Raw genomic sequence first — 20,227 nt, 5'->3', positions numbered from 1 at the left:
TTGTTTGACTCCTTTTGCACCCAGCAATAAACCATGCAACACAGAGGCTATACAAGGCAAATGATACAACATTTTTAATGAAAGTGATTTTTAGCTCCAAATAAGTAAGGAAATAAGATTGTCCCAAAAGGTGGACAACCCCTTTCAGGATCCTTTTTAAGCAGGCTCTGTGTTTTGCTACAAACATGAATGTCCACCTCCCAAGCTTCTTGGATACACCATATATTGGCACTGCTACACATGGCAGGATACAGGGATCTCTATCCTTAGAGTACCACTATTTCAGCCCCGGAGTGGCATCAGTTATTTGTTCTCTGTATAATAAAATACCAGTCTCATCCTTCTTTCTGCCGGCGCCGCTCCCCACCAGCATGTGACCACAGCGCTAACTGGTTGGAAGTCACTAGTAATGGTCACTATCGCTAATGGATGTCTATTAAGTCCCCGTTCAGAGTCTCATAGACTTCTATTGAGAAGTGGCTTCCGGTACGTACAGCAAAGACAGGAAGGAGTAAGCCGGTCAGTCCAATCGCCGGTCACATACGGCAGAACAGGACTGGAGCGAAACAGAAGATGGCTGGTATACTACACACAGGGAACATACATTACTGATACCAATCCGGTGATGAAAAAAAGAAAAACAAAAAAACGAATCGTATCTTAAGGTCTGCGGTCTGTTCTTACCACTGCTGCGTGTAATGGTGCTGAGCAGACCTCTGAGACCAGATCTGGTGGGCCGTTCTTGAAAAGCATTTTTCTCTAATCTCCCACCACCCTGCAGTAGAAAACAGGAGCAGTGCCAGGTCTTGGGTCTTACAACATAAACTTAGAAGCTATTTAGATGAACCTGAAGAATATTTTGGTTGCACCCCACCACCATAATACATGTTATATTCTGTCACGGCTGCCATTCCTTGCCTGGACAGACTTCTTAGGGTACGTACCCACGATCAGTGTTTGCAGCGTTTTGGATATAGTGTGTTTTTGTTGTGTCCCAAACCCAGCGTTGTGCAGTACAAACACAGTGGATGGGATTTCGAGAAATCCTGTGCTCACTATACTTGTTCTTTCCGCAGAAAACACTGACCTGTGGAGCGACTTTCCAAGCCGCAGCATGTAAATTGTTTGCTGCGGATTCGCATGCATCCTCCATAGAAGAGACCACAGTGCACTGAATCCTGATCGTGGGTACAAGTAGCTGCAGTCTCCTGCGGAGGAGACGTGCGGCCCCGCAGGTCAGGACCTGCTGCGTCCAGGACCCAGTGAGTCCTGATCGTGGGCACATACCCTTAGGTTATGATTCAGTGATTGGTTTGATACCAATATCTCTCCAGTCTAAATGCACTTGGGAAATATTTGAAACTTAAGTAATTGCCTTCTCCATGTACTCGCATTCACTAGAATAATGTTTTACTTGTTTAAAGTGTTTTCTTTCTTTGTCATTGCCATGTTTTTCTAATAAAATGATTATGTATGTTACATTTGTAATGTTTTCTTGTTTTTGTTTTTTTTTTTTTTACAACTGGATGTAGATGGTTCAAAAAATGGCTTATTAAGCAAACTGCTACTACAGTACACCACTCACATTTTTGTAATTATTTTATTACATCTTTTCATGGAACAACACTGAAGATAGGACACTTTGATACAATGTAAAGTAGTCAGTGTACGGCTTGTGTAACAGTGTAAATTTGATGCACCCTCTAAATAACAACACCCAATGTTGAATGGAGAGCAGGTGTGTTACATTTGGTTTTATCACTCGCACACAATCTCATACTGATCACTGGAGGTTCAACATGGCTCCTCGTGGCAAAGAATTCTCTGAAGGTCTGAAAATAAGAATTGTTGATCTTTATAAACATGGTTTAGGCCAGAAGTAGATTGCCAACACCCTGAAACTTAACTGTTGCACGGTGGACAAGGCCATACAATGGTTTGTTTAACAAGACAGGTTCCACTCAGAATAGGCCTCGCCATGATTGACCAAAGTAGTTGAGTGCACGTGCTCAGAGTCCTATCCAGAGGTTGTATTTTCACAATAGACATATGAGTGCTACCAGCATTACTATAGAGGTTAAAGGGGTGGGCAGGGAGCCTATCACTGCTCAGACACTGCATCAAAGTGATCTGCATGGCTATTGTTCTAGAGGGAAGCCTCTTCTAAAGAAATCCAGATAACAGTTTAGTGAACACAAGCAGATTAAGGACATGAATTACTGGAACCATGTCCTGTGGTCTGATGAGACAAACCAAAACTTATTTGGTTTAGGTGGTGTCAAGTGTGTTTGTGGAGGCAACCAGGTGAGGAGTACAAAGACAAGTGTGTCTTGCCTACAGTCAGGCATGGTGGTGGGAGTGTCATGGTTTGGGGTTGCATGAGTGATGCTGGCTGTGGGGGCTACAGTTCATTGATGGAACCAAGAATGTCTACATGTACTATGACATACTAAAGCAGAGCATGATCTTCTGACCCTTCTTAACTGATCCACTCATCAGTATTCCAACATAACCACTACAAACACACCTCCAAGATGACCACTGCCTTGGTAAAGAAATTGAGGGTAAGGCTATGTGCACACGTTGTGTAATTTAATGCGTTTATGCTGCATATTGCACTGCAATGTAAACGCATACGTCCCGCGTCCCCAGCACAATCTATGAAGATTGCGCATAATCCATCCGCACGTCGCGTTTGCGAGCGTAGCGATTTTTATGCTGCAATTTTGATCCAAATCGCTGCGCTCAAAGTAACATGTCACTTATTTTGTGCGCTTTGGATGCTGCTCCCACTCTATCTATGGGAGAGGCAGCATCCGGAGCACATGAAATCGGCATCTATTCTGCAGACACACTGCATCCATTACGCAGTATTTCTGCAGCGATTTGAAACGCATATGCACTGCCAAATCGCTGCAGATTTTTCAGCATGGACACTACACAACGTGTGCACATAGCCTAAAGGTGATATGGTGGCAAGCATGTCTCCAGACCTAAACTCTATTGAGCATTTGTAGGGCCTCCTCAAACAGAAGGTGGAGGAGCGTAAGGTCTCTAACATCCACCGTGATGTCGTCATGGAAGAATGAAAGAGGATCCTGTGAAACTCTAGTGAACTCCATGCCAAAGAGAGTTAAAAGGGTTTTCCCACTAAAAAATTTAATTTAAAAGTTGATTTTAATCAGTAATTGTTTTTAATAATAATAATTTATACACTTGGATGTGTTTACAAAAAATATTACTGTACTTAGAATCTTATAAATATGACTGTTTTTGAAAAATATACCTCAGAATAATTTGCCATCTCGTACTGTAATGTCTGTATACTTTATTACTTCCTCCCTGGCCTAGGAGATGTGGTATGATCAGACCATGTTCCGTGCACAGGAACATTATTTTTAATACATCCAATTGTATAAATTACTTTTCTAAGATCTATTGATTAGAATCAATTTTAAAATGAACATTCTTCATGGGAAAACCCCTTTAAGACAGTGCTTGAAAATAATGGTGACCACACAAAATATTCACACTTTGGGGAAAATTTGTCCATGTTCACTTAAGTGTACTCACTTTTGTTGCCACTGGTTTAGACATTAATGTCTGTGTGTTGAATTATTTAGAGGGTACCAAATTTACGCTATTATACGAGCTGTACACTACTTTACATTATATCAAAGTATCATATCTTCAGTTGTGTCCCAAAAGATATAATTTTGTATTTTGGACTAAAGCTCATGGTTGCAATTGTGCCTTATTAATAATATTGTACATTTTAGCTTTTACAGGCTTTTTCTTTCAATACACATTTAATTTCTGCTTTTTTCAGTGGCGCTTAAATGTCGATGATTGACCGCATCTTATACGAGGTTCACAGCCGTGATTTCCATGTGCACCAATCACTGCTGTTAGAGGTAGATGCCGGCTCTATAATATAGCCAGCATCTGCTCCCTGAGAAGCTGGCATCTGCTTCCCTGACACTCTCCATAACGTAATAGTATGCCAGGGGCAATACGGGCTTAAATCAACTCATTCTACAGCAAGGAATAGTGTGTTTAGCACATAGGCTAAATAGGGCAACATTTTTAATGAAACTGAATTGAAATATTATTTTTAGCCTCAATTTCATGATAGGCTAAACAAGGCAATCTGTGCAAAAATTTTAAGGAAGCAAAATTGAAAATATTTTTAGCTTTAATTACATGCATTTAAAAAAAAAAAAATAAATCTCCAAAGCTATTATTATTTTTATTATTAATTATTATAGCGCCATTTATTCCATGGCGCTTTACATGTGAAAGGGTTACACATAGTAGGGACAAGTGCAATAATCATAAACAAAACAAGGCACAGACAGGTACAGGAGGATAGAGGACCCTGCCTGTGAGGGCTCACAGTCTACCAATTCCTTAGCCTTCTTAAATATGTGAACAGTGCAGAGATGGGTAAGTATCCTAATGCATGCAGGCTCTTCTATCCAGTACTGCTTTGTGCCTCTCCTGGACCGTATGACCACAGCTATGACTAGTCCGCTCACAGAGCCGATTGCTGGTTGCTTTTTCAGTCTAAACATGAGGGTCTTGATGTAAGTCTCAAAAAATGTGCATTGAGAAGTGACTTTAGGTTTCCACACAAAACGCTGCGAGAACCGACTAGTCAGTCACAACTGCTGTCACATGGTGCAGGAGAGAACTGGAGCAGTACTGGAAGGTAGAGAAGGCAGCGATGACTAAGTATTCTAATGCGTACATTGTTCATATATTGCTGAAAGCTAAGAGGAGGGGTTAATAAAATTAAAAAAAAAAAAAAAAAGCAACATCCCGCTGACTGATCACATAGCGGCTCTTAAGCATCCTTGTGTATTCTTGGCTATACGTTCATCATTTTATCCTAATATAGTGGCGTTCACGCTACTAAAACTAACTGGCTGATTAGTCAAGCAGCTGACGTCAACGCTATGACATAAAACTACTGGATAGGTTGCAAAATGTTTTGGGAACTAATAGTTTGCCTCTTTACACCAGTCTCGGCCATCTTTCTCAAAAGCTTAATTCCTCAACCAGGGGATGGTGTGGCCGATTGTGCCCAATAAATCCATTATAATCTTACACCACAAAAGTTGTAAATTACAACAGAATTGTACTGCAATTTTTAGTGTACGTTTTCTTGTGGTGACGCACAACAGTTAATAGATGCACCAAAGTATGAGAAGGCGCACACCTCTGGAATTTCGGCGAAATACTTCTGAAATATTTGTGTTTTGGCTTTGATAATGGGGAAAAATGAAAAAAACAAAAAAAAAACCATAGTTTAATATATCTGCTAATTGATTAAAAACATTAAGGGAAATGTTCTTGTTAAAATTTATTGAATTAAATTTTCTGCAACTAGAGCAGCATGGGGTAAGCTTTTAGGACAATTTTCACAGGTCACTGCAATTCTACGTTAATCATTTTCAGGAGAGAATCAAACAGCATGTAATCGTCCTTCATTAAGAGTTTTTCTTCTGCGGTGTTGCTAGGTTTCCGTTTACTAATGGACCCCTTCAATTATAAGTACTACACCAAGAAGAAAATAAGTCACTCAGAGCAGCGCTAATACAGTAGTGCCAGAGGGAAGGTAACCGAAATATTCAGCTGCCGCATAGCACAGACATGTATTGGTTATTTCATGTGATCTTCAGAATGGATGTGTAGACTTGTATCATTATTTGGTATTGGTCTGCTGTCTTTTGCAAGTTGACAATAACTCAAAGTGACGCTGAGATAGCTGTAGAATTATAGATTGGTGGTAAAGTTGGAGGAGACCTCCTTGGTCATCTGTCCTAACTGCCTGATCAAAGCAGGATTCACTATATCATCCCACACAGATATCTGTCCAGTCTCTTTTTGAAGACTTCAATTGAAGGGGAACTCACTACTTTTTGTGGGAGCCTGTTTCACTTGTTGATCACCCTCACTGTCAAAAAGTTCTTTCTAATATCTAATCTGTGTCTCCTCCCAATCAGTTTCATCAGATTGCTTCTAGTCTTTCCTTGAATTTTTTTTTCACTTGCACAAGCTAATCCTTTCCAAATCCTGTAATTGTTCCTCATAGGACATGGTTTGTAGCCCGGTCACCATTCTTGTCACTCTTCTCTAAACTTGCTCCAGTTTATTGACATCTTTTTTAAATGTGGTGCTCGAAACTAGACACGGTACGCCAGATGAGGTCTGACCAAAGAAGAGTATAGTGCAATAATTACTTCACATGATCTAGACTTTATGCTTTTGTTAATACATCTCAGAACTGTTTGCCTTTTTTTGCTGATGCATCACACTTTTGACTCATGTTTAGTCTGTGATCTATTGGTATACCCAAGTCTTTTTCACACATGCTGTTGCTTTGCCCTAATCCTCCAATTCTGTATATGTTTTTTTTTATTTTTCTTGCCCATATTTAGGACTTTGCATTTCCTGGACTGTAAAAGTCCGGATCCATGCGGTTTCAAAAGTATCCAGGTGCCGGACCTGGGCCCGAAGTTCTCAGGGAACTCTGGCTAATGATCTGGATCATGCAACTCGGGAAATTAAAAAAAAAAATAAAAATAAAGCAAGCGTGCTATACTTACCAAGTTTTAGGCGCATCTATAACTGCTTCTGGGTCGCTCACATTTCTTCTGGGGCTGCTTATTAGGCTCTTACATATTCTCTGCTTCCCCCACCCACCGGCAGTCCTGGCATCTGTGATTGGTTACAGTTAGATGCACCCCCAGCCTGTGTGACAGTGTGTTTGGCTGTTTGCAGTCACAGACCCTGTCTGTGGGTCACTATCGTGGTATAAAAATTAATAAATTGGTGTAGAGTGATACCCAGCACAGCTAAAACATACGGCTACAGGCTGCAGCCCTCAGCCATGCGTTTATCTTGGCTATGTATACGCCACGAGGCGAGATCTTGCATGGAACCCCGGACCGAGTAAAATTAACAGTCATCTTGCATTTCTTCCATTTCCTAATAATTGCGCCAACAGTTGTTGCCTTCTCACCAAGCTGCTTACCTATTGTCCTGTAGCTCATCTGAATTGTACAGGTCTACAATTTAGTCCCTGGAGTCCTTAATGAACTGTTTGGTCTTGGCCATGGTGGAGAGGTTGGAGTGTGATTGAGTGTGCGGACAGGTGTCTTTTATACAGGTAACGAGTTCACACAGGGGCAATTAATACAGGTAATGACTGCAGAGTAAGATGGCTTAAAGAAAAAATATGTCTGTGAGAGCCAGAATTCTTGTTAGTTGGTCAGTGATCAAATACTTATTTCATGCAATAAAATGCAAATTAATTATATAAAAATCATACAATGTGATTTTCAGGGTTTTGGGGTTTTTTTCGGGGGGGGGGGGATTCTGTCTGCCATAGTTGAAGTGTACCTACGATAAAAAGTACAGACCTCTCCATTCTTTCTAGGTGGGTAAACATGCAAAAGTCGGCAGTGTATCAAATACTAATATTACTCGCTGTATGTGCTAATACTAGTATAGCCCATCGAAGGATGGCAACATGTAAAATGTGCCATAAGCCTTCCATCCATGGAGTCTGGAGTCTGTCAGTTTCTTAATATGTTGAAGATCAACATTTTGGGCAGCACCAACCACAGCCTCCCAGATACTTTTCTGAGAGGTGACTGTTTTCCTTTACCGTAAATCTTATTTTTTGACCCCTTCATGACCAATGACATATATATACATATCATTGGTTGTTTCCCTGCCTTTGATGTGGGCTCACACGCTAAGACCGCATCTTTCCCGGCACTTGATACTGATTTAACCAGCCATTATGTGCCCCTAACAGCTGCGGGTTTATCGGAGATTCACCCACGGCTGATAACCAGTTAAATGTCTCTGACAGAGGCATTTAACATGCGCTGACAGGAAGTGGATTATTGATCCTGCCCATTGGTGCCCCATCACATGATTGTGGAGCACCGATTGGTTGTCATGACAGTCAGGAGTCCACTGATGACCCCGTGTCTGTCATCACAATCCTCCTTTGAATGCTGCTTGTGAGCCAGCATTAATAGATCGTGATTTTTGCGAAACAGAGGAGTGCCGATACACTTTTCTGTATTGCACAGGTGGTCAAACTACCGCAGCTTCAAGTACCCTAAGGGGACTATTAAATACTGTAAGAAAAAAAAGTTTCAAAAAATGTTAAAAGTAAAGGTTCAAATCACTCCCCTTTTGCCCCATTAAAAATAAAACAAAAATAAAATACATATATTTAGTATTCCTGCATTCAGAAATGCCAGATCTTTCAAAATACCAAATAAATTCATTGTAAACTGCGTAACGAGAAAAAAAATCAGAATGCCAGAATTTAAAATTTTTTTTAAAGATTGCAATAAAAACCAATCAAAACATTAAGTTAACACAAAACGGTATCAGTAAAACAGAATAAATTTGGCACTCAAAATGGCGGTGAATTTAAAAGATTTTAAGGCAATCAAAAAAAACCCTAAAATTTACAGTTCGCGTGGACGTGGCGCTGGTATTACTAAAAATGTCAACATAGGTCCCGGAATATGAAAATGGTACAGGTCTTGGAAAATGGCGACAAAAGAGAATTTCTTTTGTTTGACAAATTTCTTAATTTTTTTTTATCACCACCTAAATAAAAAACTATACATGTTTTGTATCTATGTACTCAAACTTACATGGGAAATCATACTGCTAGGTCAGTTTTACCGTATAGTTGACATGGTACATACATTTTTTTTTGTGGAATTGCACTTTATTTTTTGCAATTTCGCCGCACTTGGATTTTTTTTCTCCGTTTTCCAGTACAATGTGTGGCAGAGTGAATGGCTTGATTCAAAAGTATAAGTCATCCCGCAAAAAACAAGCCCTCATTCTGCTATATTGATGGAAAAAAAGAAAAATGTTATGGCTCCTAGAAGAAGGGGGGGAAAATAAAGGAAAATCGGCAGCGTGTGAAGGGCTTAAGAAGGTCCTACAAGCTCTCAAAATAGCTAGGGTGAAGGGTTTAAGAAGGTCCTACAAACTGTCAAAAGAGTTAAGGTCAGCTGCGGAAGGGACCTGGTCATTATTCATTCATCTTTAAAGCGGGCTTTACATGCTACGAGATCGCTACAGCGATCTCGTTGGGGTCACGGATTTTGTGACGCACATCCGGCTGCTGTAGCAATCTCGTTGTGTGTGACTTTTAGGAGCGATTTTGGATAGTTACAAAAACGTCCAAAATCGCTCCTCGTTGACATGGGGGTCACTTCCCAAATATCGCTGCTGCAGTGTGTACGATGTAGTTCGTCGCTCCTGCGGCAGCACACATCGCTCTGTGTGACGCCGCAGGAGCGAGGAACCTTACCTTACCTGCCGCCGGCCGCAATGCGGAAGGAAGAAGGTGGGCGAGATGTTACGTCCCGCTCATCTCCGCCCCTCCGCTTTGATTGGGCGGCCGCTTAGTGATGTCGCGGTGATGCCGCACGGACTGCCCCCTTAGAAAGGAGACGGTTCGCCGGTCACAGCGACATCGCTGAGCAGGTAAGTAGTGTGACGGGTCCGGGCGATGTTGTGCGCCACTGGCAGCAATTTGCCCATGTCGCACAACCGATGGGGGCGGGTACCCACGCTAGTGATATCGGTACTGATATCACAGCGTGTAAAGTGGCCTTTAGGCCTTTACGGGCAGCCAAGCAGTGGAGACTTGGACGCGTTTTCTTGAAAGATGCAGACTTTTTCTTGTACTACTACTTGAAGAAAATGTCTTCTAAAAACTGGCAGCAGGTTTGGGAGTTAAAAGATTCAACTACCTAAACTTTAATAGTACCAACCCATAGCTGTACTCCACCTCCATGTTGCTGGTATCTGACTTGAAGTGGAGGTCTGTGCCTGTTACTAAAGATGAGAGAACCTTTGGAGGTTCGGTTCACTGCGAGCAAACGAACTGAGCCTCCAGGTGTCCGAACCTTGCCAGTTTGAGTCTCTGCCCACATACAGCCAGCCATAAGCAGATCACTTCCGGGGGAAGGAGGGTAAGCATTTTCAAATATTTTTTGGGGGGTTGCACACTACATGTGATCACACTGTTGTTACACCCAGTGCGAACAGTTCAAACACTGCAAGTGGCTCGCACAGGGCTGCGCACCAAGTGTACCTGAGCACAGAGGTGCTCATGAGAGTTAAGTTCACATGTAAAGCATTCGAACTCCAAACCCGAGCCCTGTTTTTTAAAGTTGGTGTCCGGTTCGAAAACCAAACCTCAGGTTCGCTCATCTCTACCCGTTACTGATCCAGCCATGGACCCATCCATCTGGTCCATCAAGAGTCACTCTCATGCGTCTGTAAAACCTTTGAAAAATCTGTCTTCAGATTTTTCTTGGCCCTGTCTTAACTTTTCAGCTTAGATTCTGTGTCATGTCCAATAGTGGTCTGGTTTCTTCCTTCTTTACCTTGGCCATATCTCTGAACACTTCATACTTCTGTGGCGCCCTGGACAAGCCAGGGGCCACAGGTAACAACACACACACACCCCCACCCCCAGCAGTTCACAGCAGTTATCCCCAGTGAGACATGATTTCTTCCCTCAGGTTCAGACAGACACACCAGGTGGGCGGAGTCAGGCAGATGGGCACGCCCACCGAGGAGTCTAGCTGGCCTGAGGCAAAAACCAGCTCAGACAAGTCCAGGCAGAGGAAGAGAGAGGAGGTCTGCAGAGAGGCAGACGCAGACTGGGGCCTAGGTCCCTCGTGTAGCCAGTGAGGCAGACGGTAGTGGCCGTCTGCGGGAGCCGGGAAGACAGTCTTGGTGGAACCGTAGGTAGCCGGGGTTGGGCGGTGGCCCACCGATACTGAACCGGGGAGCTAGCTGGAAACCGGAGCGCAGGAGGAGCGTACACGAAGGTGCAGGAAAGGACTTTCACTACCAACCTGAGGTCAGGGGAAAAACACCGCAGCCGTCTGTGGGACCCGTCCATCCAGCCGTTTGTTTTACCGGAGACTTTGTATTCATCATTGGCTGAGTGAGTACCACCGTGCCGTGCGGCACCGCGCTGCCCCCGCGACCCTGCACCTCACCAGGCCCCGTAACCCGCCTGCCATCCCTCCTTCACCGGGCCCCGGGACAACCAACCCCCTTACCCACGGAGGGGAGAAAACAACATCCAAGCTGCTCCCCGTCATCGCTCCCGGGATCCCCATCCAGAGCAGCGGTGGTGTCACAACCTCACCACAACCGTGGGTGGCGTCACGGACGATATCCCTAAACCAAACCACCCCCTTTCACTCACGGGCGAGGAACGCCGCTCGAGTCCCCGGGATCCGGCCCGTCGCTCGAGCCACCGAGCAGCAGCAGCAGCCGGACCCGAGCAGTGGGTGAGCGCAGCGTCCCCTCCTCCGCCCGCGACACTTCTTGCTCAAGGGAGATTGCAGTTCTGGAATATGACAGCACTGGAGAATAATGGGTTCCTATATTCCTCACGTTTGAGTCAGTTCAAATTTTTGTTCATGTGAGACTTTTTTTCACAACACGTTTTTATCGACCATGTTGACTAGTTGCAACAAAACTTTTGATGGTCCTGTGATCATGCCCCAATTTCTTAACAATTTCAAGAGTGCTGCATCCTTCTGTAAGACTTATAACAAATTTTGACTTTTCAGAGTTAGTTAAATCTTTTTCAACCCCTTTTTCTTGAGAAAAACAAGTTGCCTAATAATTCTGCACACCTTGATAAAGGGTGTTGCATCGTTAGGCTTCACTCTCCCTCATTACACAAATATCCATCAGCTGATTTACTTCATCCAATAAGCATTCACGTTTATACAGCTTGGAAGTGGGAAATCTGCATAAAAATTATGATAAAATAATAAAAATGATGCCTAATAATCGCTAACTCAATGTATACATAATGGCCCCCAAAATTGGATACACACTTTAAATTAAATAATATGCATATATAAGCTTTAGGGCACGCTCACATGACCGTATGAATTGGACAAGTGCAATGCGAGAAAATGTTGCATTGCACTAGAACTAATGTTAGTCAATGAGGCAGAGCAGATGGTCAGCTTTTTTTCTCATACAGATTCTGGATGAGAGAAAAGTTGCAGCATGCTGCGATTGTCTGCGAGAGCCATGTCAACCACACCCATACAAGAAGTCTATGGGTGCGAGTGAAACATCGGACTGCACTCGGATGATAATCACATCATCTAACAATGGAGGGGATGTGAGGATTAAACCCGCCCTCTCCTCTGCAGCTGCAAGATCGGGTCACGCTGGCAACACAACGGGAGACGAGGGTCATTAGCATATCACATCCGATGCACTCGCATCACATGCTATACGTTCATGTGAATCCAGCTTTATTACTCTATTTATCTAGACAACAAAGAATAGCTATTAAGTGGGCTTTACACGAAGTGACATCGCTAGCAATATCGCTAGCGATGGCACCCGCCCCCGTCGTTTGTGCGTCACGGGCAAATCGCTGCCCGTGGCGCACAATATCGTTTGTCCGTGTCACTCGTACAGCCCTCCCTAATGACGTCACTGTGGGCGGTGAACAACCTCCCCTGAAAGGGGGAGGTTTGTTTGGCGTCACAGCGACGTCACAGAGCGAGCCGCCAATAGAAGCGGAGGGGCGGAGAGCAGCCGCATCTCCGTCACTCCCACCTCGGTGCTCATTGAGGACATGGGTACGCTGTAGTTCGTCGTTCCCGAGGTGTCACACATAGCAATGTGTGCTGCCACGGGAACGACAAACAACCTGCGTCCTCAACAACCAACGATTTTTTTAAAATGAACGATGTGTCAACGATGTACGATTTGGTGAGTATTTTCCATCGTTAACGGCCGCTCGTTGGTGTCACACGCAACAACGTCGCTAACGGTGCCAGATGTGCGTCACGGAATCAGTAACCCCAGCGATATATCGTTAGATACGTCGTTGCGTGTAACGGGGCCTTAAGTCATGTTTGTCTTCTGCAATCACATTAGGTGCTCAAAGTGGCAATCATAACCATCCAGACACATCTGATTTTGGAAAACTACTCCAGGAACAACTTTGGTTACAGTGTCCAGAGGGATTGCTCCATTTCTTTGACTCTCCTGACGGCCACATGGATGATCTAGTAATCATGCGACTACATTCTTCTTTAGAGATAACATAATACTACATGTTACTATCATAATAAGATCTGTATTTTTAAAAGGGGCATAAATAACCATGATTGAAATGTATATACATTTTTTTTGGACACTATAATATATATTAAAAATTAGAACTGATTAATAAAGAAAACCCTGATTGGCTAAAAATAATAAAATCAAATATTTACCAAATATTTTAGACAAATTTGAAATCCATGTAACAAACACAACAATACATTTATAACTCGATCAAAGATGATTAATTAATAAAACTGACAAATACAAAGTGTACTCTAACATATTGCCAAGCCGGAGTACAGCATGTTCTGCAAAAGAAACAGCTTCATAACGTCGTGTTATAGAATTTTGTGCATTTTTAGCTTCCCACATTCAGGCCGGCTAACATGGGTTGAATGTGTAAAGTCAAAAAAACTCTTCAGTCCTGAAACACTAAATGGACGAAGTCCTGAACGCGTTAACAACATTTTAATCCAATGTCAACATTAATAAATTCTGAATAAAATAGTTAATTGGGAGCAAAAGGAAACAAGGCCTCACGCTGTGTGATTTGGATATGGAATTTTACTGCTGAGACAAAACTTTCAAGGTTCAGACATTAGAAGGTTTGAGGTGAATTTGTTCTAAAAGTTTTATTATATGTATAGGAAAAAATATATATGCTAATGGTCAAAATTCTAAACACAAAAAGCCAAAAGACCAAATAAATACACCATAATAAAACCTGAGGATAAGCAAGTAGTGTTGAGCGAGTAGTTAACTATTTGTTCTCGCTATGCTATTAGCGAGTACTGTCCGCTACTCGCATAATTGTTACGAGTAGTGAGCGCAATGTAAGTCAATGGGAAGTACTTGCTAAGTAGCGAGTAACCCGAAAGCCGTACATTTCGTGCGAGTATCGCATAATATGGCTTTCGGGTTACTCGCTGCTTATTGTCCTTGATTTTGTGCTGTGTGATATTTTTTCTCACTTTGCTTCTATAGATGCTATATGTTTTCTTGCAAGCTTTTGCATTATATAAGGGTGCTGGGGTGGTGTTGTAAGACAAGGTACACACCATGTATGATTTACATTGAGCTTGATGCTTTTGAAATGGTTTTATTCTGTCTGAATCACTTGTGTTTTGTCTTCATGCTATTTTTCTTAACTTGACTCTATTTGGGTCGATTCGTATTGAATTGATGATGCCCTACAACTTTGCAATTCACTTTTTTTCTCTATCTTGTTCCGTTTTCAAAATAAAAATGCTAACTCTGTTGTTTTCCACCAGGTGGCGCTATAGGTGGTTTCATTGTGTAGCGCATGGCTACTTTACTATACCTAGACACCACTTCTATGCCTATAGCTACCGCCATTCTCAAGTTAATGTCGGTGGACAGGATATGGGTAGACACACTGTATAGTCTATACTGCTTCAGTGGCTTGCAGAGAATACTACCAGCACCCTTGTCCACAGTCTTCCTACAAACTGTGAAAAAAGCAGTCACTGATTTAGCTTATAGTTTTCTCCCCTATCAGTGAAACCTAATGAATTCCTGTCAAAAGACTAGCTTAAGTATATTGGTTGAATCTCAATAAGGTATCCCTCATCATACCTCTGGGTTTCTATCTTACCTCATCAGGCAATCTGCTCTAATACCCACCATACAAAATACATGAAAGTTGGCCAAATTGACCAATTTTGTGGGACTGGCCAATCATTTGCTGAGTATGGGGGCCTCCTGACTTCCTCTGACAGATGATGTTGGAAGAGAGAAGAATCAGGCTGTAGGAATTTGAGAAGCCTTTTGTTTTCAGGGGAAACTTCTCTAGTAATGGCTATCTCCTCACTACATAATAAGGCTCATTGCTCACATTGTTTATGCATACAAAGGAATCAGGAGAGTCTCCTGAGCTGTCAGCTAAGGGTATCGTCACACTTTATCGATGCTCCAGCGATCCCACCAGCAATCTGACCTGGTCAGGATCGCTGGTGCGTCACTACATGGTCGCTGGTGAGCTGTCAATCAGGCAGATCTCACCAGTGACCAGCCTCCATCCACCAGCGACGCGTGGAAGCGATGCTGCGCTTGGTAACTAAGGTAAATATCGGGTAACCAAGCGCTTGGTTACGCGATATTTACCTTGGTTACCAGTGCACACCGCTTAGCGCTGACTCCCTGCACTCCTAGCCAGAGTACACATCGGGTTAATAAGCAAACTGCTTTGCTTATTTACCCGTTGTGTACTCCGGCTACGTGTGCAGGGAGCAGAGAGCCGACACTGGCAGACTGAGAGCAGCGGACGCTAGTAACCAAGGTAAATATTGGGTAACCAAGCAAAGGGCTTCGCTTGGTTACCCGATATTTACCTTGGTTACAGCTTACCGCAGGCTGCCAGACGCCGGCTCCCTGCTCCCTGCACATTCAGATCGTTGCTCTCTCGCTGTCACACACAGGAATGTGTGCTTCACAGCGGGAGAGCAACATCCAAAAAATGAACCAGCACTGCATGTAACAAGCAGTAATCTCATAGCAGGGGAGCAGGGGCCAGGTCGCTGCTCAGTGTCACACCCAGCGAGATCGCTAATGAGGTCACTGGTGCATCACAAAATACGTGGCTCAGCAGCGATCTCGCTATGTGAGAAGTACCCCTTACACTTACCATATCTCGCTTAGGGCCTGCATAAGCCTCCAATCCAATATTGCCCTGATGTCAAAGCCAGCACCGACTTACAGCAAGTCACATTTTTTCCAGGTGGAAATGGCTGTAAGGACAGAGTCACTCTTGCGAGTGACTCGCCGAGTCTCGCATCACATCACCCCGGCACAGCCGAACACTCTCCTGACAGGAACGTCTCAGCTAAGTAGAAATACATGCAGCTGAATCGCTCCTGTCCGGCGAGTGTGTGGCCATGACGGGTGATTCGATGCGAGACTCGCACGAGTCACTTGCAAGTGTGACTCCATCCTAAGCCTTTTTTACAGATAAACTAGAGCTCCGTTATGCACCACATGGAGACAATCTACGCAACACCTATTGAAATCAAACCACCAAAGAATCTCTCCTCAATTCGTTGTGAGCCTTACTTTGGGACTCCTGACGTATACTTTCAATGGGAGGCTGCAAAAGATCTATAATGAGGTGATTTTGGCTTATTATAGGTTGTCTGTCATTTTTACTGAAAAAAATATTGCAGCATTCTGTGCTTTTTTCCTCTGCTGAAATTTTACAAAGCTTGTGATAGAGGCTGCAACACAAGTCTGAACCTTGTCTTAACCTTGACTTAATGACTCCACTTAAAAGGCGTGTCTGATAACGACTTCTTATCTGAGTTCTTTAGCCAGCATATACATCGGAAATCTTAAAGTAGATAAATGTCTTATATGCTATGGTAAGCACTCAGCTATGTGTATGTCTAAGCAAACAATAAATTATGTGTGCTGTCTGGAAGATGATGACAAACATAAAGGCTACGTCCGCATGCTGTGTTCTTGATTTGACAAAAAAATGCACCCTCTGGCAGACTTTGACAACTGTAAACACTGCGTTTGACAAAAAAATGCATCCAAAATGCATGCGCATTTTGGATGCATTTTTGACAGTGCGATCCCAGGTGATTCAGCTCTGTTATATCCCTGTTCTGTAAGAGCAGCACCCTAGAACATGACTGCCCGCTGACAGCAGACAGAGACAGAGCAGTGCGATGAGAATGAACTCGTACTGCTCTGTATCTGTAAGCTGTCATGAACTCGGATGAACCTCTGAGGTCAGGGCCAGGACACAGGCAGTAGTGAGGGGTCTGTAGCAATGATGTCAGAGATTCAACTGAGTTCATCACGCTGCTCTATCTCTGTGTGCTGTCATGAACTTGGGTGAACCTCTGAAGTCAGTGCCAGGACACAGGCAGGGGTCCGCAGCAGTGACGTCAGAGTTTCACTTGAGTTCACTCTCATAGTGCGGCTCTGTCTCAGTGTCACTGCCTGATTGGTGTTCACAGCTGAAGGACTCACCTGTGACCGCAAATCACCTGAGCTAGGGCACCGCTGATCACGTGGCTCACTTCAGTCACTTGGGGGACTTGCTTTCACAGGTGGAGGACTCCACCTGTGACCGCGGATAACTTGCTGATCGCGCCACTCACTTCAGTTGCTGAGTGGAGCTCACAGGGAGTGGTCACGCTCTATGGCCGCTCGCTGTCAGCTTCCAATGTAGCAAAGCTGAAAGCATCGTGGGACCTCGTGTGGACTCGGTCGGACCTGGAGGGGTGTTTGGGTATTAATAAAGTGGTGAAAGAGGGTGGTTTTTTTGTCTTTTATTCCAAATAAAGTATTTTTTGGGTGTATGTGTTTATTTACTTTCATTTACAGGTTAATCATGGGGGGTGTCTCATAGACGCCTGCCATGATTAACCTAGGACTTAGTGGCAGCTATGGCTTGCCATTAACTCCTTATTACCCTGATTGTCACCGCACCAGAGCAATTTGGGAAGAGCCGGGTAATGTCCCAGGACTGTTGCATCTAATGAATGCGGCAATTCCGGGCAGCTGCTGGCTGATATTTTTAGGCTGGGGAGCAGCCTAGAAATGATAGGACTCCCCAGTCTGAGAATACCAGCCCTCAGCTGTGAGGCTTTATCTTGGCTGGGTATCAATTGGAAGGGGAACCGCACGTCGTTTTTTTTATTTATTTATGTTACTGCACAAAATAGACCTGCCCACCGGCGGCTGTGATTGGTTGCAGTCTGATAGCTGTCACTCAGCGTGGGGAGTGTCTGATTGCAACCAATCATAGGCGCCGGTGGGCGTGGGAAGCGGTAAATATGAGATGGCCTAATGAGCGTCCGGCACTTTCAGAACCAGGAGAAGCCACGGGAGCAATGTGACAGCCTTGCAGCGCTGCACCGGTGATCGGTGAGTATGAAAGAGGGAGAGGGAGAGACCGGCCAACCGACCGACAGAGAGAGAGACTGACCGACCAACAGACAGAGAGAGTGCACCAAGACCGGGAGAAACCCGACATCGACAAAGAGAGAGAAAGAGATGAAAGATTTGCGTTTTTGTTGACAAGAACGCATCCGAAATGCAACCAAACTGCAGTACAAGCGCACAGCTAAACATTTTGGTTGCATTTTGACACACCTCATTCATTTCAGTGGGTGAAAAATGCAACCAAAACGCAGTGAAGAAGTGACATGCTATGTTTTTTTACGCAACAATTTTGCCAAATATTTGACAAACAAACGCTGCCTAAAAAAAAGTAACATGCTCATGGAATTTTCTGACCTCATAGACTTTGCTGGGGAAGCAAAACGCATGTGTGACGCCCTGGGCAAGCCAGGGGTCACAGGTCATTTCACCACCACACCCTACACCCCAGTTAGGAACATCAAGGCTACCAAAATCCTTGTTGCCTTCCTCCAGGGGCTGATGTTTACACCAGGGGGTGGGCCAGGCGGTTGGCTCCGCCCACCGAGCAGTACACAGCCCTGGAGGCGGGAGGAACCAGGCAGTTTAGCTCAGGGAGAGCTAGAGTGAAGCAGTCAGGTTTAGGGGAGTGAAGTAGAAGGAAGTAGTAGTGGAGCTAAAGAGGAAAGCTGAAGTAACAGAAAAGGAGTAAAAGTGAGAGTAATAAAGCCTGAAGTTGGTCCGGCTGTGTGCCAGGACAGTGTCAGCAAGGTCAGCAGACGGCGGTGACAGTCCGCAGGGGTGACTGCTCGGAGGTTGCTGGAAGGACCGCGGATGGGTAGTGGCCCGGCGGTCTGGAGCAGTATACGAAAAACAGTCAGCACCAGGGCAGGTGCCTCTCAGACCCCGGCAAGGCTAGGAGTCGCCGTAAATTTGCCAAATCCGTCAGTGAAGGGGACGTCTGTCTCCAAACAACCAAGTCCCGATTGAAGGCAACAGTCCAACCATTGAGGAGAGACACCGCAACCGCCAGGGTACCAGTTTCTCAGGGCCAGCGCCTGCGGGCAAAGTAGGGCTCCTCCGGCCCATATCCAAGCCGGGGAGCGGGTTACCGGTGGGAACCCATCGCTACCAACACAGGAACATTAGGTGCAGGAAAAGGGACATCACCGTCACCTACTGGGGAAAGCAAGTGCAGTCGTCCGTGGGAACCGTCTTTCCAGCCGTGTGTTTTACCGAGAACTGTGTCAACGTCTCAGGCTGAGTGAGTACCACAGTGCCGCAAGGCACAGCGCTGCCCCCGCATCCCTGCACCCCACCAAGCCCTGCATCTCCCACCTCATCACTGGGCCCCGGGATCACCAACCCCTACCCACGGAGGGGCAACACAACAACTGGCTGCTCCATACCATCCTTCCCGGGATCCCCATACAGAGCAGCGGTGGTGTCAACAAATCACCACAGCCGTGGGTGGCGTCACGGACAATAAACAATCCACACACCCAAAAAACCCCTTTCACTCACGGGCGAGGAGCGCCGCTAGAGTACCCGGGATCCGGCCCATCACTCGAGCCACCGAGCAGCAGCAGGCCGCAGCAGCCGCAGCAGCCGGACCCGAGCAGCAGTGGGAGAGCGCGGCGTCCCCTCCTCCGCCCACGACAACTTGGCGTCACGAACAGGATCTTACCGCTCTGCCGTTGGGTAGAGGTGCGCCTTGTGACCGCCGGAGGTATCCGGCTGAAAAATTTCGGAAGTCGCCATCTTTGGCGCGAAAAGTTCCCGCTCGAGCGTCTTCTCGAGTAGCAGAGGCGCGAAGGCCAAAACTCTGCCCCAATAGAGGAGGGGCCGGAAAGAAGCTAAGGGGGATGCGATGGCGGCTGGCTGCATGTGAACGCAGCTATAGAAGCAGGGACGCCAGGACCCTGTGGCCATTGACTGGTTCCTGGAAGGGGCCGCTGCTAAAGATGCTGAGTCCGACCGACAACACCGTGGTCCCCGCGCCTGGCCCCGCAGCGTGGGTGGAATTCCGGACCGTCCAGTCAAGCAGCCGTCTGCAGGTCAAGATGCAGCTCCTCATGGAGGAGTGGGAGGCCGACATGGCGAAAGTGGTGGCGGCCATACGGAGACGCGAGGTGGAGGGAGTCTTGGAAGGGAGGGTAAGTGACCCACGCCCCTGTGC

This window comes from Anomaloglossus baeobatrachus, chromosome 3, assembly GCF_048569485.1.
Source record: "Anomaloglossus baeobatrachus isolate aAnoBae1 chromosome 3, aAnoBae1.hap1, whole genome shotgun sequence".
NCBI classification, from domain to species: domain Eukaryota; kingdom Metazoa; phylum Chordata; class Amphibia; order Anura; family Aromobatidae; genus Anomaloglossus; species Anomaloglossus baeobatrachus.
This window is presented reverse-complemented; position numbering follows the sequence as displayed.